This window comes from Callorhinchus milii, unplaced genomic scaffold, assembly GCF_018977255.1.
Source record: "Callorhinchus milii isolate IMCB2004 unplaced genomic scaffold, IMCB_Cmil_1.0 Scaffold37, whole genome shotgun sequence".
Classification (NCBI taxonomy): Eukaryota; Metazoa; Chordata; class Chondrichthyes; order Chimaeriformes; family Callorhinchidae; genus Callorhinchus; species Callorhinchus milii.
Genome location: NW_024704778.1, coordinates 61,910 through 85,364, shown reverse-complemented (window position 1 = coordinate 85,364; position 23,455 = coordinate 61,910). Strand labels below are relative to the sequence as shown.

At 47.2% G+C, this 23,455-nt stretch overlaps 1 protein-coding gene across 2 annotated transcripts in view; it reads left to right on the top strand.

The window, feature by feature from the left end:
- Positions 1-23,455, top strand: part of LOC103190588 (leucine-rich repeat transmembrane protein FLRT1) — a 46,801-nt gene that overhangs the window by 10,053 nt on the left and 13,293 nt on the right. The window contains exon 2 of one of the 2 annotated variants that reach the window (XM_007911426.2): positions 23,172-23,322. The gene's annotated coding sequence lies outside the window, so the exon portion shown is untranslated. The other variant, XM_007911427.2, reaches the window with a different exon arrangement.

The following is a 23,455-nucleotide window of genomic DNA, read 5'->3' as shown; positions in this document are numbered from 1 at the left end:
CCCTCCTGTTCGACCTGCTCAGCCACCCTCCTACCCCTAACCTCCCTGCCCTCCACCCCCTCCTGATCCCAACCCCCCCCCAGTTCAGCTCGTGTCCAAATCCCCGACCATCCTGTCCAGCGCCTTGGGACGTCCTCCCTCCGGCCGTGAGAGCGAGTCGCTGCGCAAATATCAAGTGTTGTTGTTGATGTTGAACGTGGCTGGATCGGAATCAATCATCCTGTGTCGTTACCCGCTTCATATTGATTCTGAATTTCCTTACTCCCAACACTGCCTTTGAATTTGCCTGGGAATGGTTACACAGCACGCTCACGCATTTGTACATTTTCACATCAATTGAGAATTTCTCTCTCTTTCTCTCTCTTCTACACAGACCGCCTCCATCTCTCGCTCTCTCTCTCTCTTCCAAACATACCGCCTCTGCCTCTCTCCCTCTTTCTTTAGAGACTGTGTGTGAATGCTTCATCTAATGAATGGCACCTCGCCCAAATGACTACTCTTTCCCCTGTGTGAGCCCGGCCCAGACAATCTGTCTCAGAACGCCACTCAATCACGGAAAGCCTGACTGCCAAGCACTGAAGCATTCACACGCTATCTACATGCGTGCACTTTCCATCGGAGGTCACTGGGTACGGTTGAGAAGGGTTCACCTCCTGGCTCACTGTTCTCTCGCCTGTCACGGAGCAGCTGACAGCACACCATTCAGTCCTGTGGAGTGAGTCCCTGTAGCTCAGTGGTCCAAGCATTCGGGTCGCAAGCGAGAGGACCTGGGTTTGATCCCCGGCCGGGCAGGGCAGAGACAGGGAGAAAAAGTTGGGCAAGTTTCCTTACTCCACACACACACTTGCGCGCACACACACCGCTGTTTAACTAGCAGTACGTCGGTTGTTAGTCGATTGGCAGATCGCTTTTCCGGGGGGAATAATTCCTTCAAAAAAATAATAATACATCGGTCACTTCAATCCACGGCTGTTTGTGGGGACACTGCTGTGCGCAATTGGCTGCCGCGTTTCGCCCGCAAAATGTACAGTCGATTCACTTTGCGGTGCATTTGGTGAAGCGCTTTGAGACGTCTCGAAGACGCGATGAGACGCTGTACCAAATGCAAGGATCTCCTTATCATTTACGGCACCGAGGCGCACATGCGAGAAAGAGCCAAGCAGATTAGCTTTGCTTCCCTCACAGTACAAGGCTCGCAGTACAGTTTCCCTTCTGTGCTTTCTATCCCAGTCAGGTATTCATTACCACAAGTTTACAGCAGATTAAGTAGCCACCCTGCGGAGGGCCTGCAAGTGGAGTAACAGTGAAATAAATGCCGGAGACAGAAAGCCGGTCAGACTGAGTTCCTCCCTTCTCTGAACATGTGGAGCTCCAGTGGGGTGTGTGAGCAGGCCACACGGTACCTCATTAAACCCATCTCGGGGGAGACGCAACTCTCCAATAATAAGATTACCAAAGCCACAAGTCAACTCGTGAGATTAGGCGCAAGATTTTCTGAAACCACGATGCAGGGCACAAGGTAGAGACGCTAAAGCGTTGCATATTTCAAGGTAATTTATTCACTTGCAACAGGAGTTAATGCTCTGATGCCCACAGCTATTGCAGACTTATTTTTCTCCTCACGTAGTGGGTGGAAGCTGCAGAAAATGCCCTGTTAATATTGTTTCCTCCCAGCGGCGTACATCATAACGGTGCTGGAGTGCAGGATTGTGTAGGCGACCGTGTTTATCTTCTTAACCTCTCCCCCTTCTCGCTGGTTTTCAAATCCCTTCATGCCCTGGAGCCTCCATACCTCTCCGATCTGCTTACCCCCCCACTTCAAGCTCTGCTCTGCTGGCTCTGGCCTCCTGTTTGTGCCTCGTCCCCTCCGCTCCACCATCGGTGGCCTTGCCTTCAGCCACTACGCCCCGAAACACTGGAACACTCTCCCCTCCCTCCCCACTTTCAACACCCCCCCACCCCCTAATGACCCTCCTTTTTGATCGTGCTTATGGTCGCCACCCCCCCTCCCTCTCTCCAGGCTTGTTGTCAGACTCCATCACTGTCAAGCTCTCCGGGACACTACCCCTCTATTCAAGTGCAAGTTGCTGTTGTCAGTCACACAACCAACCCCAGGGTTGTGTTTACCAGCAGTAAGTAGGAACCTTCTTGTTAGTCGATTGGCGGATCGCTTTCTGGGCGTAATAATCCCTTAAAAAAAATAATAATGTGGTCACTCAGTCTCCGACTGTTTGTGGGACACTGCCGTGCGCAATTGGCTGCCGCGTTTCGCCCACAAAACACGCAGTCGCGCTTTAAGACGTCTCGAAGACGCGATAAGGCGCTGTGTCAAAGACAAGGATTATAATTATTGTTAATATTATTTCATTTAAGCAAACTCCTGGTCTCCTGTGAACCAGAACTGTATGGTGTAGCATTCATCTTGTTATGTAGTGTGGAGTTTCAGGATTTACATTATCACCTCATTCGAGCTCTGTCTCCTACTCTGCTCTGTTCTTTTGGGAAGACTTTGGGGAAGTATTGTAATCCGACAGAACCTTTTTGCCAATTAAAACAAAATAAGTTTATTCGGAGCAATTAAAACAATGGCAAAATAACTACCCTGAAGAACACTATCATCAGTCATAACTGGTACGTCCCAAAATAGATGCGGGAATTAAAACAGACATTTGCAAGAGAAAATAATCATAATGGTTTATGCATTTGATATAAAAATCAATTCAATTAAAAAAAAAATAATTTAGTTACTCAATCCACGAGTGCTTGTGGAACACTGCTGTGCGCAATTAGAGGTGCATTTTGCTGGAGAAAATGTCTCTCTGGAGGGATGGGTCCTGATTATCCAATTCCGGAGAGTCTTAGGTGCCGGTTGGGCGCGAGCCAAGGCTTGTGGGGGTGGGGGGGAGCCCAGAGTGTGCGTTGGGGTAACTGCTGGAGTCTATCCAGCTAAACCCACACACAGCTTGCCAAAGCTCAGGTCAAAGCAGAGGTCTCGCACACTTGGCCGTCAATCCCTCCCAGAAGCTCATTACATCCTGAAGCACGTTATCTGCTGCACTTTCCCCAGACCACCACGTGACGTGTAGCTGTCAATTTGTCAGCACCAGACAGCGTTCATTCCCACCGTCAGCCTCCCTCTCGGAGCTCTTGCGAAGCTGAGTGTCTGGCAAGTCTAGTGCTAACATCGCTGAGAAGCTGACAGGGTTAGAGTAAGACACGGCCAGGACACCGCCCGAATGACGATCTTAAATGCAGTGTCAAGTCGTAAGTTCAAGTTCACCTTTGACAATCCGAATTCGGGATCTGTCGTACTTCATGAAATAGTGAAAGCAAAATAGCGCTTTAGGTCTGGAAACGCAATACTAAACAAATAATAATTCTTGCAGTTCATACAGCGCCTTGTCACGTCTTCGAGACGACTCAAAGCGCTTTCATGGGACACACTGTAAAGTGTAGTGACTGTGTGTTTTGTGGGCGAAACACGGCAGCCGATTGCGCCCAGCGACGTCCCCACAAACAGTCATGGATTGAGTGACCACACTAAAGTGATCCACCATTGGACTAACAACCGGGTTCCTATTTACTGCTAGGTAAATAGAGGCGTGTGTGTGCGTCTGTGTGTGTGTGTGTGTGTGTGTGTGTGGTGTGGTGTGGGGGGGGGTAGGAGTAAGGACACTTGCCCAACGTCTCACCCTGACCCTGCCCGGCCGGGAATCGAGCCCGGGTCCTCTGGCTCGTGAGGCGAGAGCTCTAACCCCTGAGCTACAGGGACCCCACAACGACTGGTCTGCATTTCGCACACTTGCTAAAGAGGAGCAATGTTTAATCTGTGGAGACTTCGGGCCGAGAGCTAGAGTGAGGCAGGTGTTGTGGGGAACTGGTCTGCGCTGCTGACTGTGCACTCCGCACAGAGCACCATGATGGATTGCTTTGCAACATCTGCAAAGCGATTTGCCACACGCTCAACCGAGGGAAGATGCCAGTCAGGGTTAAGTGTCCATCTCTCTCTCTCTCTCTCTCTCTCTCTTTCAGCGTCAAAGATGCTCACTGATCCCTCGACCTTGGCTCGCGCACAATCCAATATTGGCAGAGCAGAGCCGAGAGTCTCGGAGCCCATTAAGAAACCTTGTGCTGCCTTTAGTGAACTCACAAAAAGGCCTGTTTGAGCCAAACTGTTCGGCGTAGGTTGGTTTACTGAAGAAACAGAAGCTCGGGGAAAGATATTCATGATCCCAAAGGGTGCAAATAACTGGACCGTTTACAGTAGGATCCTGTATTGTGAGGATATATGTGAGGGGATACTGGGAATCCATAAAATCTCAACCCATCTGACAACTAGCCAGTCAGTCCGCGTTTTCACCCAGCGAGCAGCCGGAGGCTACTGTGCCAGTAACATCAGGAGGGAATTTGGCGACAAACTGGATTGAGGAACGTGTGAGATTTGTGTGTTGGCCTGGCTCAGACTTGCAGTCTTGGTCAGAAGCCTTCAGCCTCTCTACCCCCCCACCCCCCACCCACAGTCCATCCCACAGTCCCTGCTGCTCGCTCCCTCTCCCTTCCTCGCCTCCTTCAAGACCCTCCTCTTTCGACCACGCCTTCGGTCACCCTCCTCCCCACGCCCTGATGCCAACCCCCTGTTCAGCTCGGGTCCAAATCCCTGGCTGTCCAGCGCCTTGGGACGTCCTCCCGACGTGAAAGGCAGGCGCTGGGGGAAATGTCATTTGTGGTTGTGGGGGCTTTAAGATGTGCCGCGACATAACATACGTGCTTGAAAATAGACGTACGTTCAGCTCAGCAGATTTAGGAAGCGTAAACGTAATTACACTAGTGCTGTGCTGTGTAATGGGATCGGGTCCTGATGATGCTACAACTTTGGGATATGCCGTCGATAAACCCCCTGAATCTCTCATTCATTTATATACTCTCCAAGTGTTTTGCTTGCTTATGGGCCAACCATATCATTGTAAAGGCTTTTTAATGTGTATTCATGCATTGTTTGTGAGGAGCTGACATCATTCGTGACTGTCTGACACCCAAGGGCATAATAATAATATAATAATAATAATAATAATAATAATAATAATAATCATAATCCTTCCATTTGTTACAGCGCCTTATCACGTCTTTGTGACGTCTCTGAGAAGCTACCCTGGGTGGAGGGTGCGATGTAAGTGCAAGTTATTGTTGTTGTTATTGTCTCAAAGCGCTTCACGGGATACGCTGTAAAGTGTAGTGCCTGTATATTTTGTGGGCGAAACCCGGCAGCCAATTGCGCACAGCAGTGTCCCCACAAACAGTCGTGGATTGAGTGACCAAATTAAATTCATAATTAGGGATTATTACCCCCGGAAAAGCGATACGCCAATCGACTAACAACCGCTTTCCTACTTACTGCCAGGTAACCAGAGGCGTGCGTGTGCGTGTGTGGAGTAAGAAAACTTGCCAAGGTTTCGTCCTGCCCGCCCGAGAATCCAACCCAGGTTCTCTCGCTTGCGAGGCGAGGGCTCTAACCACTGAGCTACAGGACTCCCCAATGAAGCCTGGATTTAAGAACTCAGAAGGTAGAGTTTGGGGACCCAAATGAGAGCAGGAGATGCACAGAGTGAAAAGGGAGTGAATGTGTAGGTCTCAGCTGGTCGTTACTGAGCTACCGGCAGTACCACAGGCCTTCAACTGAAGGTTAATCTGCCATCAGCAACAAAGCACAAAGATGATTGTCTGTCTCTCGCTGTACTACACTTGATCTGTCGTTCCACACCGAAGCGTAAGGTTAGCGAGTTTAAAGTCACAGCACCCTGAAAAGTACATTCTACTGCTTGGCCATCAGCTTGGCTCAGTTTGTAGCGCCGTGAATCAGAAGATTGGCTGCTGCTCTTCGCCCACAAAATACACAGTCTCTACACTTTACAATATATCCTGTGAAGCACTTTTCAGACACGTCAACTCGATAGGACGCTAGCAAGGTGCAAGTTCTTTCTTTTCTCGAATGAAATCGACGGTGGTGCAGGGGGGCGCGGGGGGGGGGGGGGGGGGGGAGAGAGGGAGATTAAAAGAAGTAAAGGCCAGTTTTTTCTCTGATGGAGAGGGTAATTCTCACAAAATAATCTCTCCGATTTGTCTCTCACTATATTTAGAAGATTCCCGTTGCTGCTGGGCGAATAAATGGCATTATAATAATCCTTGCGTTTGATGTAGCGCCTTATCACGTCTTCGAGACGTCTCAAAGGGCTTCACAGAATAGACGGTAAAGTGGATTGACTGTATATTATGTGGGCGAAACGTTCTTAAAACACAAAATAAATCCTCTGAGCTACAGGGATGGGTTAGGCACCAGGTACTGTCTATCTCAGTGGGGGGAACCCGTTGCTGAGCAACAGCTTGGTCTGATGGAGCAAGACTTAGACTCATTACTTGAGACTCACTCCAGAATCAAACTGAGACAAAGTGTACAGCCGTGGAGCTGTTTAATACTGTTTAGCATTCATTTATATTCCACCATTTATTCCCTACTCTATTTACTGGGTAATAAGTCACATTGGCCCAATTTACATGAAATCAATAATGTACGTTTCTTTTGTCTCCCAGTTAAATCGAGTTGACAAAATAGGGCAAACTTGCTATTCTAAGCCTTTTGTCTGCTGTTGTGCGGTTGACCGGATTGGAGTGGGATAACTAGCGCGCTCGCACATCGTAGCCAGTTCTGTGGCTTTCAGTGGGCACGCGCTGTCATCTCGTACGCTATTTGATGCAGCGCCTGATCACGTCTTCGAGACGTCTCAAAGCGCTTCACTGAATATGCTGTGCATTTTGTGGGCGAAACCGGCAGCCAACTGCACGCAGCAGTGGCCCACAAGCAGTCGTGGATTGAAATAACCAATTTATTATGATTTTTTTTTAAGGAATTATTGTAGTGCAGTGGAAAAGACGATCCCGTCCATACCACTCCTCAATTTTTACAAAAGGTTCCCTTCAGCTTCAGCCTGATGTGTGTCTGCTTATCCGGAGAATTCCCGACTCGGGATTTAACTCGGGTATCAAATTCAGGATGACTTGGCACTGCCCTGTCTGTAAAATCAATCGCGTCTAACACGTTTGGCCTCTATTCTCCACGACCAATGCACGTTTGCTGCAAAATTCACCCAAAGCTCTGATTTCTTCCGAAGGGCCTGCAGATGACCAGACATAGGATGATAGACTGTACAGCAGACAGACAGGTCATTTGGCCCAACCAGACCATAGTGCTGTTTGGACTCCGCTTTTGCCTGATGCCCACACTCCTGTGATCCTATTCAGACAAGGAACTTCTATATATCCTGGGCAGGGTCAGGGCAAAATATAAGGCAAGTTTCCTTACTCCAAACACACACACACACACACACACGCCTCTGTTTGCCTATCAGTAAGTAGGAACCCGGTATTCAGTTGATTGGCGGATCGCTTTTCCAGATAATAATAATTTGGTCACTCAATCCACGACTGTTTGTGGGGACGCTGCTGTGCGCAAATAGCTGCCGCGTTTCACCCACAAAATGTACAGTCAATTCACTTTACAATATGTTCTGTGAAGCGCTTTGAGAAGTCTCGAAGGCGCGATATCAAATGCCAGGATTATTGTTATTATTGTATAATATAAACTCAAGTTGTTGCTGTTGCTGCTGCTTGACTGAGCTTGACGGTAAATTTAATACAGTAATAATACGCCTATTTTTTTCTTGACTCGTGCTCTTTCAAGCAAACCCACATCTAAGCTGAACTGCAGCACGCTCAATCACTAAACTGGTTGAGTGTGCAGGGAGCTTTAACCAAATATCAATTTGTTTGTCAGCTCTTTGAACGAGGGGTATTGATCAAATGAGCTCAATACGCTTATTTTGTAGACCTAAAAAGAATAAAGAATAATTGGCAAAAGAACCAGAGGGGAGACGGGGAAACATTCCAGGTCTGGAATGCACAGCCTGAAAAGGTGGTGGAAGCAGATTTGCTGGTAGATTTCAAAAGGGAATTGGATAGGGACTTAAAAAGAGCTATTGGGTAAGAGCGGGGGAGTGGGACGAGGACTAGTTGGGGTAAGAGCGGGGGAGTGGGACTAGATGGGATAAGAGCGGGGGGGTGGGACTAGTTGGGGTAAGAGCGGGGGAGTGGGACTAGTTGGGGTAAGAGCGGGGAGTGGGACAACTTGGGGTAAGAGCGGGGGAGTGGGACAACTTGGGGTAAGAGCGGGGGAGTGGGACAACTTGGGGTAAGAGCGGGGGAGTGGGACAAGATGGGGTAAGAGCGAGGGGAGTGGGGACTAGTTAGTAGCCAGCACAGGCACGATGGGCGAATGGCCTCCTTCTGTGCTGTAAGATTCATGACTCTGTTAAGCCAACAAAGGCAATAGTTTAAATATTTTAACTCCCTACAAACTGCCGTCTCCACTCCCCAGGGTATTTTTTTGTGGTGCTGCAGAAAGAAAGCTGTGTGTTTCCCATTTCTATTAATGGTTGGTAAATCGGAAAGGGAGGAATAAGGTTTAAGCTTGATGGATGGCAGAGCAAACTGTGAGGAAGCAAGCAGGGAACCCCAGGCTGTCGTAAATCACCTTGCAGAGTGGGCAGACGGGTGGCAGACGCAGTTTGTTGTTGAGAGAAAGGTGTATTATCCAATCTCTTTTGGTTTCGTGAACATCCACCGTATTTGAGAGGAGAAAAATGACTAGTTGTGAACTCTCTCGACCTTCTTGACTGCTACGTTTCGCCCACAGTCACTACATTTTACAGTGTATTGCGGCCATCAAGACCTCTTTGACTGTGCCTTCGGTCACCCTGTTTGTCCAGCGCTTTGGAAAGTTCTCCCGACGTGATAAGGCGCTGCTGCATCAAAGGCAAGGATTATTATTATCAAAGTGAAAGGCAGCAACAGAATAATCTTGATTAGAATGGCCTCCTTGTGCTGTATTTTCAATGAATGCTGTGTTTGCTCCCTTTGCTCCTCAAAGTAAGGGAGAGCGAGCGAGAGAGAGGGAGCGATATACTAATCTCTGGAAATTGTTAGATGTGGGAATCAATGTACAGGCTTTGCAGCTTCACAAAGGGGAGATAAATAAATAGTAATTATTTAGTTTAATTGGGCTGACATCTCCCTCAGGTCACAGGGTGTGAGCACAAGGATGTGCCTGCCCTCGGCTGAAAATCGCCTGACATTTGAACACTTTTTCTTTTTTTTAAAAAAGAACTGCTTTAGTTTCAAATTGAAATTCAGCATTTTTCTGCGGAAGGTAAGAATCTCGATGTGGAGGAGCCAAGTTTTCACTTTGGGCAGAAAGCAATCTGAACAATTTGGGCGCGATGGTCGGTCTGACTGCCTTGGGGGTCAGCAGGCACATCCGATCAAACCAAATTAAATAGCTGAACGGGCAGTGGGCGGAGGAATCCTTCGCCTCACGCTGTAACATTCACCGAAAGATGCTGAACGCTGAGGATTTTTCTTATTGAACAATTTATCTTTAAGAACCAAAGTCCTGAGTAATTAATCACAAGCGAGAAGGGGCCATTTGTTGCTTCCAACGCCTCTTCCAAAAGTTCTGCCTAATGTGCTTGAGAGAGCAGAGGAACAGTCTGCAGGCACTTCCATGAATATCATCAACACCGAACATTAATAGGCTTGACAAGATGCTAAATGAACTGAGATCCATGGAGTGCGCAGATACAGTCAACGCTCTTGTTTACCTCGCAGTAACTGGTTGTTAGTCGATTGACAGTGTATCCTGCGAAGAGCTTTGAGACATCTCAACGACCTGAGAATCATAAAAATAATCCTTGCATTTTGATACAGCGCCTGATCACGTCCTCGGGGCGTCTCAAAGCGCTTCACAGAATATACTCTAAAGTGAACTGACTGTATATATTTGTGGACGAAACGCGTGATAAGGCGCTATATCAAATGGAAGGATCATTATTATTATTATTTTTACTATTATTATTATTATGGTCTATTAACCTCCACCTGGACTTTTACCCGGACGGACTAATGAGACCTCAGTATAATGATTTAGGACCGAGAAGGTTTAAATCACATACAACAAAGAACTTGAAAAGTCGGAGGGGTTTACTTTTAACCCCAAGGTTGGAGTCAAGCCTTTAGCTTTCAGAGCCTTGGGACGTCCTCCTGACGTGATGAGTGCCATACAAATGGAATTTTTTGTTGTTGTTGGGCGTTGTTTAAGATTTGGCGAGAAATTAATCCAAAAAGCAAAACTGGTCGCCCTGTGAGCAGTTCCACGTTTTCAACCCCCTGCCGACAACAAACACGCAACAAGCGACGAGAGAGAACACAACTTGTTTCTTGTGAACCCTTGGATACGTTCCAGTCATCGAATTCTTTGTTCCACATGGGCCGCCGCGGGTGTGTGGAATGATGAGGAAAGTAATGACTGTAGATTCAGTATAAATGAGAGAAGCTCATATTCTGTTAATAAATGCACTCAAAGTAAATTTACTGTCGCATGCTATAATTGCGATCTGCCAGACTGAATTGATGCACTGGCTATTGCCTTTCATGTTAGTCTGTCCACACCATGTAATAACAATCCTTACCTAATCCTTGATACAGCGCCTTGTCACGTCTTCGAGACATCTCAAAGCGCCTCACGGGATATACTGTCAAGTGTAGTGACTGCGCATTTTGTGGGCGAAACCCGGCAACCAATTGTGCACAGCAATGTCCCACAAACAGTCGTGGATTGAGCGACCAAATCATTATTATTTTTTGAAAGGATTATTACCCCACGTTAAAGCGATCCGCCAATCGACTGACAACTTGGTTCCTATTTACTGCTTTACAGTTGTTTAATCAGTTCACTTTACAGCGCATCCTGTGAAGTGCTTTGAGACGTCTCAAAGGCAAGGATTATTATCAATATTATCAGTAAAAACACCAATGCAAGCGCGTCCCAACACTTATATAAATCCTCAGCCGTTTTCAGTTGTAACATGTCAGTAACTTAGCCCAGTTATCGGATTTTGCACGAAGATTGTAACTTCGGATTTCCTAAAACATTCCTCAGGAGACGTGGTGGACTTGAGTTTGAGTCTGTGTCGGCCCCAATCATCCCTCAGGCTAACTGGTTGTTTTAATTGTGCTGACTGGCTCGCTCCCTCGAGGGCTACAGGTGGCCTTTTACTGTAGCAAAGAGAATGACGCCGGGTAATTCTTTAGTTAAATAAATATATGCTCACTCTGATTTCTACTGCTCCCAGGGGCTGCGCCTTTAAACTGTGTGACAAGGCTTGAGTAGGTAATGAAAACATTTCACCGTGCTTCTTGTGCTGTTTCTGGGACGCGGGATTTGTGGAATGCAGGTAGGAGACTGTTTATTTAACCTCCTGCTGTCCCGGAGGACACTCTCCTCCCTTCAAAACGTGCTCTTTCCTTCCATGGGATTGGGAATGTCTGCCCTGTTTCCGTATCTGCAATGGGACGGGGTCCTAAGTATTGTGGATAACAGGCTCGATACTGTAGGTAGCCAAGTGGGGGACCGAACATCAGCACAGACGCCGTGCTGTTCACTGGGGGTCAGCCGAGTGTCTGACACGTCCATCACCGCGCTCAAGAGTCTCCAAACCCAACTGAGAATGCCGCACATCACATGGAAATCCCAGAGATAGGTTGTCGGAATGGAATGCGCTCTCTCTCTTGCTCTCCCTGGAGGGACGCTCCCCCCCACCCACCCCCCCACCCCTCTTACTTAATTCCGGAGAGTATTAGGCGCAGGTTGGGCGAGAGCCAAGGCTTGGGGGAGCCCAGAGTGTGTGTTGGGGTAAATGCTGGAGTTTAACCAGCTACAATCACACATAGCTAGGGTATTGTGAGAGAGAGAGAGAGAGAGAGGGCTGTCTGGCCAAGCTTTCCCATTGCTTGTCCAGATAGGACCACCCACCCCGTTAGTTAGGGGGTTTGGCTCCCCAGGCGTTAAAGCGGAAGATGACAGGGACAGAATGGGGGAGCTTCAGCGCAGGAGCGAGCAGCACCACAGGCACGATGGGGGAAGAGTGATGGGGAGAGCTCCAGCACGGACGCGAGAACAACAACAACGCAGGACATTTACACAGCGCCCGTCTTTCACGTCGGGAGGATGTCCCAAGGCAGGGAGGGTGGGGAGAGCAGAGTGAGAGAATGGAATAAGAGTAGATAACAGCAGGCGGGTATTCAATGAGCTAAGTGGCCACCTGCGTTGCAATTTCAATGACTCCGATGCTCGGAGCAGACTGATGCGTGTCACAGCGAAGTAGGTTCCATGTTATCACCTCAGGATTCACTTGACAATTCTTCCCATCGGAAGACACTCTTCTGTATGTCTCTATGCAACTGCTCCATTGTATGTGTGCAGGAGATACTCATACATGTTAGGCAGCTGGCTGCAACAGTCTGTTCTGTTCTTTGCAAAACACAAGCAGCTGTAGAATTAATGGGCGCCCGAAGGGTGAACAATACTATGTCACAACAATGCACCATTTGTATCGGAGGTTATAGGGTATCAGAGAGGCAAGGGCTTGGCTACATGGCTTGGAAATATAAACCCTCTGCTTGGCTTACACGCCACTTTATAAAATGCCGCTTATAAGTCATTCCTGCCCCGTCTGGCTTCCTCTGCACATGGGGCTGTGACTTTATGGAATCTTACAGCACAGAGGGAGGCCATTCGGCCCTTCGTGGCTGTATACCGGCTCGTTGGCAGTGTTTGTGGGACACTGCCGGGCGCAATTGGCTGCTGCGTTTCACCCACAAAATACACAGCCAATTCACTTGACAGTCAATTCCGCTTTGGGACGTCTCGAAGACACGATGAGGCGCGATATCAAATGCAAGGATTATTATTATTATTCAAGGCATGGAGAAACTGTACACTGAGCTGCCACAGCAAATCACTTTAAACCACAGCAACATCTGCCACTCTGTATTAACACTCTGAACTGCTTGTGAATCAAACGCGAGTGTTACAAGAAATTAGCCCCGGCTGACAATGCCTGACCTCCCGATTCTTCGGAGAATCAACTTAATTCGCACTAACAGGGGAGAGAAACGGATGGCAATCGAGTTTCCGATGTACGTAATGAAGTAAGTGTCTGGAAGACTAGATCACCTTACACGCGCTTCGGGGTTTAATGCAACGTCTTGCCACGACAGAGGTGCGCCTGGCAGCTTGAGTGTGTAATGGAACACCGTACACTTCCCAGCACTGTTCGGCTCCCAGCGGTAGCTTCCAGTCAGTCACCGGGCAGGGCTGACATCAAGCCACATGGGCAAATGACACGGGCGCCAGCGAGGGGGTGAATCATACAGTCATACCATCTTACAGCACAGAAGGAGGCCATTCGGCCTAGCATGTCTGTGCCAGCTCTTCTGAAAGAGCTACCAACTGGCCCCACTCCCCCGCTCTTACCCCAACTAGTCCCACTCCCCCGCTCGTAGCCCACGGCCCTGCACATGTTTCCTTCTTAAAGTACCTCTTGAAAGCTACTATTGCCCCACAGAAAACACAGCGGATTCACTTTACCGCATATTATGGGTAGTGCTTTGAGACTTTTCGAAGACCTGATAAGTCGCTGTATCAAATGCAAGGATTATTATTATTATTATGATGATGATGACGATGAAGAGAAATTTCAGGCCTCAGTTATTTAAACAGGGCTGCTCATTAAACCCCGAGACTTGATCGCACTGTGCAGCAGGCAGGCAATCAAACAACATGCCCAGTGTAAATAAAGCACAGCAAATGGAAGCTCTGGGCCAGCTGCTCCGCTAGTTAAAGCCCAAATCCACGTTGGCACCAGTGTGACCACTGTGGGACACAGCTGTACGGTTTCTTGACAACATGATGTCTCCCACGGACGCTCGAGTGCGGTGGACGCTGCAGAGCTGCCAGGCGTGGGCAACTGCTCGCTATAGCAAGATGTACACACAGCAGCCAAGCTGGAGAAGCTATGATGCTTCACCGGGCAAATCCACTCAGACTGTCTTCCTTGCCGCCCAGCAGTGCCAGCAATAATCTAACCATGACAATAATCCAATAATCCCCCCCCACCCAAAAAAAATAATAATAATAATAATTTGGTCGCTTCAATCCTCCACCGTTTGTGGGGACACTGCTGTGCGCCATTGGCTGCCGCAAGTTGCCCACAAAATATACAGTCACTCCGCTTTACAGTATATGCTGTGAAGCGCTTTGAGATGTCTCGAAGACGTGATCAGGCGCCAGATCAAATGCAAGGATTATTATTAGCTACAGCTCTATCTACAGCCGCGCGGCAGCCAATTGCGCCCAGCAGTGTCCCACAAACTGTCATGATTTAGTGACAAAATTATTATTATTTTGAAGGAATTACCGGAAAAGCAATCTGCCAATCGACTAACAACCGGGTTCCTGTTTATTGCAAGGTAAACAGAGGTGTGAGTGTGTGTGCGGAGTAAGGCCACTTGCCTAAGGTTTCGCCCTGCCCACCCAGGAATCAAACCCAGGTCCTCTCGCTTGCGGGGCGAGCGCTCTAACCACTGAGCTGCAGGATTCCACGTAACAAAATGTGGATTGGCATTACGATTGCAGCGGTAATCAGAGAATTACAGCAGCAAATGAATAAAGCGCCTAATTCTGTTTGTGGTGAGTAGTTGGGAGCAGATCATTTATATGTAAATTACTGCAAGATGGTCATCGACAACGAACAAAGGCAGCCAGGATGCTGCACTATAATCTCCTTGAGAAATAGAGGCAAAGAATTGAAAAGGGACAAAGGAACGATTTCTCAAGACTTGCCCAATTTATGAACCCATTTCTTTTTGGACTTTATTTAGGCACGAACACCGTTGCGCACCAAGATACCATTATTTTTCTGATTCCGAGCAGTCATTTACATTTTACAAGTCAGATCCTTAAAACCCAGCTTAGTCGAGTCCTGTAGCTTAGTGGTGAGAGCGCTCGCCTCGCAAGCGAGAGGGCCTGGGTTTGATTCCCAGGATGGTGAACAAATTATTTATTGATGATTTTTTTTTGAAGGGATTATTACCCCTGGAAAAGCGATCTGCCAATCGACTAACAACTGGGATCCTACTTCGTACTGGTAAATAGGCTCGTGTGTGTGTGTGTGTGTGTGTGTGTGGAGTAAGGAAACTTGCCTAACATTTCACCCTGCCTGCCCGGGAATCGAACCCTCACTTGCGAGGTGAGCACTCCAAACATTAAGCTGCAGGACTCCACATAAATCTTTAAGGGACCTAAAGTGAGTGGAACAAGGGGCGAACAGGAGCTACAAAACATAATAAATAACCACTTCCAGGAGGGTTTTTTTTCCCCCGGGGAGGACAGTCAAAGCATGCCATCTGAAATACGGTATCTGTCAGGACTTATGACGTGAGTGCGGTTAAGGCTCTATATAGGCTTAAGGGGCTGTAGAATAAATCCCGGGACAGATGAACTGTACCCAAGGGTATTTGAAGAGACAAGGCAGGAGATTTGTGAAGCACTGACAGACACTTTAAAGGAGGGAGTCAGTGATGAGGTTCCAACGGATCAGAAACAGCAAATGTGGCTCCTACATTCAAGAAAGACAAGTGAGCCGAACGTGGTTACCGCAGACCCTTTGGCCCCAGCTCAATAATTAGAATACTTAGAGGAAAAAATTAAAGAGCGTCTGTATTAAATTAATAATAATAATCCTTGCATTTGAGACAGCACCTTATCACGTCTTCTAGACGTCTCAAAGCGCTTCTCAGAATACACTGTAAAGTGAATATACTGTACTGTACGATTTGTGCTCCCAACGCAGTCGCCAATTGCGCACAGCAGCGTCCCACAAATGGTCGTGCATTGAGTCACCAAATTCTTATTATTTTATTAAGGACAGGTCCAGCAATTTTAGGATGAAGAGAAATGATTTCTTGACACAGAAGGCAATCCAAAGGCTAGAACTGCGAAAGGCCAGAACGCTGAAACTCATTTAAGAACCAGCTCGATCGTGTAACTGGAATATAAAAGACTGGAAGATGGGTAGTAGCCAGGATCATCGTGTTAGATTTACGGTTAAAGTCTCACTCGCTGTTTACGATGAAGAAACAATTTATTTAGGTAAAATTAAAAGTTTACCGCACAAAATGCACAATTCACTTCGGTTTATTCTGTGAAGCGTTTTGAGGCGTCTCGAAGACGTGATAAGGCTGTGTCCTTGCCTGGGATAAGGCAAGAATTATTATTATTATTATTATTATCATTAAGCAAACGACAATATTCCAGCAGTTCATGTCTGGGAATCAGTGGCACAGAGGCTTAAAACATCTGTGTGATGGATGAGCGTAAAGTTAAACTATTACATTCTTATAGGAGGAGGTACATCACCAATTTATTTCTGTCCTGTAACTGTGCACAATGTAAGTGAATGACTATGCCAGGGGCTCCTATATATATTGCATCTTTCTTTTTACGCTCTTTTTACGCTCCACACATTCCTTAGCCCAATAAGCAGCATAGCAATATATCCATTATACCTGAACTCATTCATCTTTGCTTAATGGGGCCCACTCTACCATCGGCAGCCTTCCTGCCTCGCTCCCTCCCTTGCCTCCTTCTAGACCCGTCTCAAGACCCTTCTCTTCGTCCGTGCCTTTGGTCACCCTCCTACCCTTACCCTCCCTGCCCTCCACCCCTCCTGTTCCCAACCCCTCTGCTCGGGTCCAAATCCCTGACTGACCTGTCCAGCGCCTTGGGACGTCCTCCCGACGTGAAAGGCGATGTGTAAATGTTATCTTGTAATGTATTGTGCTGGGATAACACTACCTCTGAGCTTTTTGCTAATTAAAAGGTCGATATCCTGCTAATTGAAAGCGAAGAGAATTCTCCAAAAGAATAATCCTAATCAGTTGGTCACTCAATCCACGACTGTTTGTTGGATGGACGTCGCGGTGCGCAATTGGCTGCCGCATTTCGCCCACAAAATGTACAGTCACTGCAGTTGACAGTATATCCTGTGAAGCGCTTTGAGACATCTCGAAGACATGATAAGGCGCTGTATCAAATGTTTAGGATTATTATATAATCTCAACAGCGAATGTCATCGGGAGATTTCCCAACAAAGAGTCATGAGAACCCAACCGTGCCTTACTTGTTCCTATAAGAACATAAGAAATACTAGGTAAGAAAAAGACCAAAGTCTATCTAGTTCTCCTTCCACCTTCCTGGCGGTCACTTGCACGCTATGTCCCAAACTCCCAATGCACTATATCCTATCATGTTATATCCTAAAAGAAAAGGACCTTTTCTGCGTTTGAAGGAATCCAACATCTCCAGCTTCAACCGTCTCCATAAAGAAACGTGCTCTACATGTGCTGTCCTCCAGACTTGATTAAAATATTAAATGCGGGGCTAAAACATATGCACGCATTCTCCCTTAAAAGCTTACCTCACAGTGATTACGTCAGCACCATTAGCGTTCCATTAGCCGGACTGAAAAACAAATTGTCGATTGCTGAGTGGGCTGATGGCTGTTTGTGAGGTTGGATCGTGAACTCTTTTGAGTTCCTTCCATCAGTTTAAAATGCAACGCCGCTGAGGTATAAATGTTTTTATGACGGAATATTTTTTCCCTGGGTTGAATCAACGACTTTCTATCATAAGTGAAATGTTTATGCGCCTCTCTAATCAATAGCTGGTGAAACAAGTGCGAGAGGCGAGCGTAGAGCTTTGCCCAGCCCGTCACTGCGCCAATAACACTGCGCGGAAAGCTGTGGTCGTGTTCTGTTTTATTTATTTGTTTGTTGATTCTGCAGCGGCTGGTGCTAATTTTACGGCAGGTTACTTAACGTGGATTCTCCCCGGCGATGTTCAACGCGATGAGATGAAACATGTGGTTTCGTAACCGGTTCGATGTGAATTATCGCAGATTACCGGATTCTGAATCACCCCACACAGAATCGGCCGTCCAACTTAGTATTTTTCCATCTGTCCTATTTACTTATTTCTTTGGGAGGGAATATTACCTCCTAGGAAAACCAATCTGCCAATTGACAAAGCGTTCCCGTTTACTGTTAGGTAAACAGAGGCGCGCGTGTGTGTGTGTGTGTGTGTGTGTGTGCGTGTGTGTGTGTGGATTAAGGAAACTTGGTCAATGTTTCGCCCTGACCCGGCTGGGAATCAAACCTCGGTCCTCTCGCTCGCGAGGCGAGACTACAGGACTCCACAATGATGTTAAATTGCTCTGCTTCTACCCCTCAGGCTTTCGACGTGCAAAAATATAAAAAGCAGCCCCACTTTTATCGGTGCAATAATAATAATACTAATCCTCGCATTTGATATAGCGCCTTATCACGTCTGTTTCATTAGTCCAGAATAGTAAAACCAGAGGACACGGGGGGGGGGGGGGTAAATTCAGAACGTATCTACGGAAACACTATGTCGGTGAGCGAATAATAAACCTGTGGAACAGGCTCCCTAGGGAGACAGATGGTTGAAGCAGGAAATGTTGATTCCTTCAAACACAGATTAGATAGTTTTCTTTTAGGAAATAACATGATGGGATACAGTACATAGGGAGATCGAGACATGTGTGCAAGTGAGCGCGAGGAACTAACATTTCTTATGTTCTTATGTCTTCGAGATGTCTCAAAGCACTTCACAGAATATACTGTAAAGTGAATCGACTGTACATTTAATGGGAGCAACACATCTGGATTTATAATTAATCAGCCGTGACCATTTCATCAGGAAAACATTTACTTCTTGCGCGGGATTTTAATAATGAGGTCACACTGAACCACGCAAGCAATTTAATGAAATATCTGTCTGCACTGATAGTCCATTTAAAGATCATCACTCCTAATTTATTACGCATTTGTGCAGCAAGTTGTCTGGTGCGAGGTGGGTATTTAAAAACGCGTGCTGAAATTTATGTGCTCGTTAGCGAAATGTAAGTATGAAGGCTTTACATGATCACATTGTGAGACGGAAACTCATTTGAAAGAAGTTTAATGTGAAATGTGATTTCCAGAGTGTTCACAAAGCAAGATGCCCAAGATTTAAAGTGGTTGCTTTGCAAAGAGGTACATTTCTCAGCCTTACTGCTAAATCCTGCAGGCTTAAGCTATAATACTGCCACAAATCGCATTCCACCATGTGTGGAGAGATGATGGAAAGGAAAGTCTTGTAATAATACTCTAAAATTCGATTGCTCTATCAAATAATGATGAAATGCTTGTGGTGTTCAGGGCAGAAAGCATCCAGATCACCAGAGGGGGTATGGATTGCAGAGATTTTTTCTACCTGTGGTTCTGAAAAATGTGATTTTAATTGAGTAATATAGGAGGAACTTATGGTATTTCCGCTTGTTTTATGCCAAATAGATTTTAGAGTCACTGCGTCCCAAAACTCTGTGACTCTCTCCCTCAATCCCTCCATCTTTCCCCCTCCATCCCTCCCCACCTTCAAGACCCACCCGGCTAAAGACCTTTTTTGATTGTGCTTAAGGTCACCTCTCTCTCCCTCTCCCCCGGCTTGTTGTCAGACTCTGCCACCGTCAAGAGAATTGGATAAGTATTTGACAAGGAAAAATGTGCAGGGCTAAGAGCAGGGGAGTGGGGCTAGTTGGGGTAAGAGCAGGGGAGTGGGGGCTAGTTGGGGTAAGAGCAGGGGAGTGGGGGCTAGTTGGGGTAAGAGCGGGGGAGTGGGGGCTAGTTGGGGTAAGAGCGGGGGAGTGGGGGCTAGTTGGGGTAAGAGCAACGGACCCTCTTTTTGGAGCAAGGATCCGCGGGACTGACTGCTGACTCCCCCACAAGACGAATTGGAGAAGACACAAAAACATCAAAATAACTTAAAAGCCACGGCAGGTGGTGCATCACTGTGTTCTGTGTTGAGTGCTAAGTCAGAAGTCATTTGCAGCATTGATAATGTCGTTTAAAATTTCAGTGCCAGCAGTAACTAAATATTCATTACTTTCCACTTTCTCCCATTAGCAAGATAAATCTTTGTACACAGTCGCGCATCCTAATAACGGGAACGACACAATCTATCAGGGAGAGAGATGAGGTGATGTTATTGAAGTGGTCACACCATTTTCCCTTCTGCTTAATGGACTTTCAGTGAGCACTGTGCTCACTTACGAAGGCAACCGATTCACACTGCAGCAAAATGGAAGCTGGTTGAAAGGTTTTCGGTGAAGGGACCCGTGTTTGGGTATGGTTTCCCACAAACATTACTCCCGCTGTGCCTTTCTGTAGCGCAGTGATCAGAGCGCTCCCTTCACAAGCGAGAGGAACTGGGTGCGATTCCCGGGCAGGGCGAAACATTGGGCAAGTTATCTTACTCCACACACACACACACACACACACACACACGTGCCTCTGTTTATCTCGCAGTAATTATGAAGTTGATTGGCGGATCGCTTTCCGGGGTTAATAATCTTTTCCAAAATATAATAATAATAATTTGGTCGCTCCCTCCACAACCGTTTGTGCGGGGACGCTGCTGTGCGCAATTGGCTGCCGCGTTTCGCCCACAAAATACAGTCACTGCACTTTACTGCGTGTCCGGTGAAGCGCTTTGAGACGTCTCCAAGACGTGATAAGACGCTGTTATCAAAGGTAAGGATTATTATTGTCGCCATTGTAGTGGAGGGGGACACAAAGATTTAAAGGGCACTCAAACCCCAGAGAGGTTACAGCCGGGCGGGTTGCGTGCTGCTTGCAATAACGAGTTTATCATCCCCGAACTGTGTGCTTATGCCTCAGATCAACTCGTGCCACTTGACAAATGTTCTGTCAACATTTCCCTTTAAAACAATTTAAACCCTTAACGCAGCGTTCACTTGATGACATACATTTGTCGTGTGAGAATGTTGCAGAATTAACAAGGCAAGATGAACAGGGAGAGATTATCGTAAGGCGGAAAACACGGCTGCCCGTGTTTTGAACATAAAATGTTCCTGGTGAATTCGTCGCAAGATAACCGCCCGCTGTTTAACGAGCTGTAAGCAGGAACCAATCTGTCACTCAATTCCGCGGCCGTGTGTGGGAACGTTGGCTGCGTGCAACTGCCTGCCACGTTTCGCCCCGCATAATGCACAGTCACTGCGCACTCTACAATATATTCGGCGAAGCGCTTTGAGACGATGTGATACGGCGCTGCATCAAATGCAAGGATTATTAATATTACTAATATTATTTTTGCTAAGAAAATCTTCACCGGCGACAGATTTAAACGCAACAGTCAGAACAGAACCCGTGCCTCTGTTTCGATATTTTAAGCAGGCGCTTAACGTTGCCCGTAACTCTCACACCTGACCGCCCACGCCAAAGTTAAGGCTCGCTTATCTTTTCACCGTGCAAATCAGAGAGATGGAGAATGAAGCTGGTGTGAGGTAAGCTTTGCTGACAGCAGCTTCACACTGACTGGAAGCTTTCAGTCGATGATCAATAACAGAGAGGTAGAATCAGACAGGCAGGTCAGCCCAGGCTTGTTCAGATCGAGCAGAACAGAAGCTGGGGCTGAGCGATGGCTGAATATCAAGCAGCCTTTGCCCCTGGCGGTTTCCCTGCGCTCCTGTTATTTTGGTAGCGGTGATTTAGCAAAGACATTCCTGAAGGCGTTACGTACAGAGTGAGGTCAACCTGGCGCTGTCGGTAACACTCTCGCCTCTGGCAGACGGCTGTAGGCTCGAGCCCCGCGATGTGACTTCGAAATCTTAGTCGTCTACCGGGGTGGTCCGAAGGGTGGCCCGCGGGTCGATTTCGTCACCCCCCTCCCCACCAGCACCCACTCCATTTCATCTGGGCCACCCACCCCCTCCTTCCATGATAATACTGCTACTAATAATAACAGCCCTTGGATTTGATAGTTACTCCTTATCGCGGCTTCCAAGACGTCTCGAAGCGCTTCATTCCGCCCGCAAAATACGCAATCGATTCACTTTACAGTATATTCCGTGATGCGCTTTGAGACGTCTCGAAGACGTGATAATTAAGGCGCTGTACCAAATGCGAGGATTATTACTATTAAACCTCTTGTTTAGGACAGGTTTTAAGATGTGTTTTATCCGTGTTTCTGTCCATCTGCTAATTGTCACTTCGTGTGAAGTGCTTTGAGACTTTGACAGCATAATAAAGGTCCTGGATCTCATGTACAAGCATTATTATTCATAAGGATTATTATTAGTTCAGCTCTGCATATTGTTGTAGCTGGAAATGTTAACAATGAGGGCGAAAGTCTGTGATATCGCTTCTTCCGTGGGGCCTGGATTAATCAGTTAGGTAGCAATCATGCTACCCTTAAGCTACTGCTTCACATAATCCTTCCTCTAAGTGTCAACCGCAGTGGAGTTAGGAGTGAAAAGCAGCCAAGTATCTGCTTTGAAAGAAAATTGTTCTGAAATGCGTTCCCAGCAAGCGACCACATTTGCTGATAAACATTTCGACGTCTTGATTTTTCTAATAAAAGAACAAGTCATGTTGACAGCTCAAGCCTAGAATTGGGGCCAGATAAAACCCTTACTCTGGATGTGTCAAGCCAGTAGCTTGTCTTTGGACGGACTGGTTCACGGTGGAGACCTCTTCTGTAATAATAATAGGAATAATAATAACCCTTGCATTTGATATAATGCTTTATCACGTCTTCGAGATGTCTCAAAGCCCTTCACCGATTGTACCGTAAAGCAAATTGACTGTATATTTTGTGAGCAAAAGGCAGCAGCCAATTGCGCACAGCAGCGACCCCACAAACAATTGTGGATTGAATAAATGACTAAATAGCTCCTTCCTACCTCTGCGATCTACTTACGCCAGATCAACCTGTTCGCTCCCTCGGCTCAGCGGGCTCCAGCCTGCTCCACATCACCCGCCCGGCCTGCTTCACCATCAACGGTCGGGCCTCCAGCTTCTCTGCCCCCACTATTCGGAAATCCATCCCACAGTCCCTTCACCTCACTCCCTCCCTTCCCTCCTTCAAGACCTATCTCAAGACCCTCCTCTTTGACTGCACCTTCGGTCACCCTCCTACCCCCACCCTCGCTGCCCTCCATCCCCCTCCGATCCCAAGCCCAAGCTCCGGTCCAAATCCCTAACTGTCCAACACCTTGGAACGTCCTCCTGGCGTGAAAGGTGCTGTGTAAAGGTCCCTTGTTGTCGTGCGGCTAATTTTCATGTTACTGTCTGTCTGCGTGTAGGGGAAAATCAGCGGCTGCTTTTAACAAGAAGACAGAGACGGGCCAGGACAGCAACATCAACAAAAGAAAGTTTCCTTTTGAAAAAGAAAGCACAGTCGTTTTACAATATCTGTCGTCTGCCGAAGAAATATTATCAGCAACTGGAGGACGGGTCTGTACCGGGAACCCGTGGGTTGCTTAAAGGTCGCTACTGGGGTTGAGTTCTTCTCAGGATCCCTGACAGCTCAGATTGGCGTGTCAACTGATTGAACAGATAAAGGTCAGCCATCTGAAGTACTGTGTGA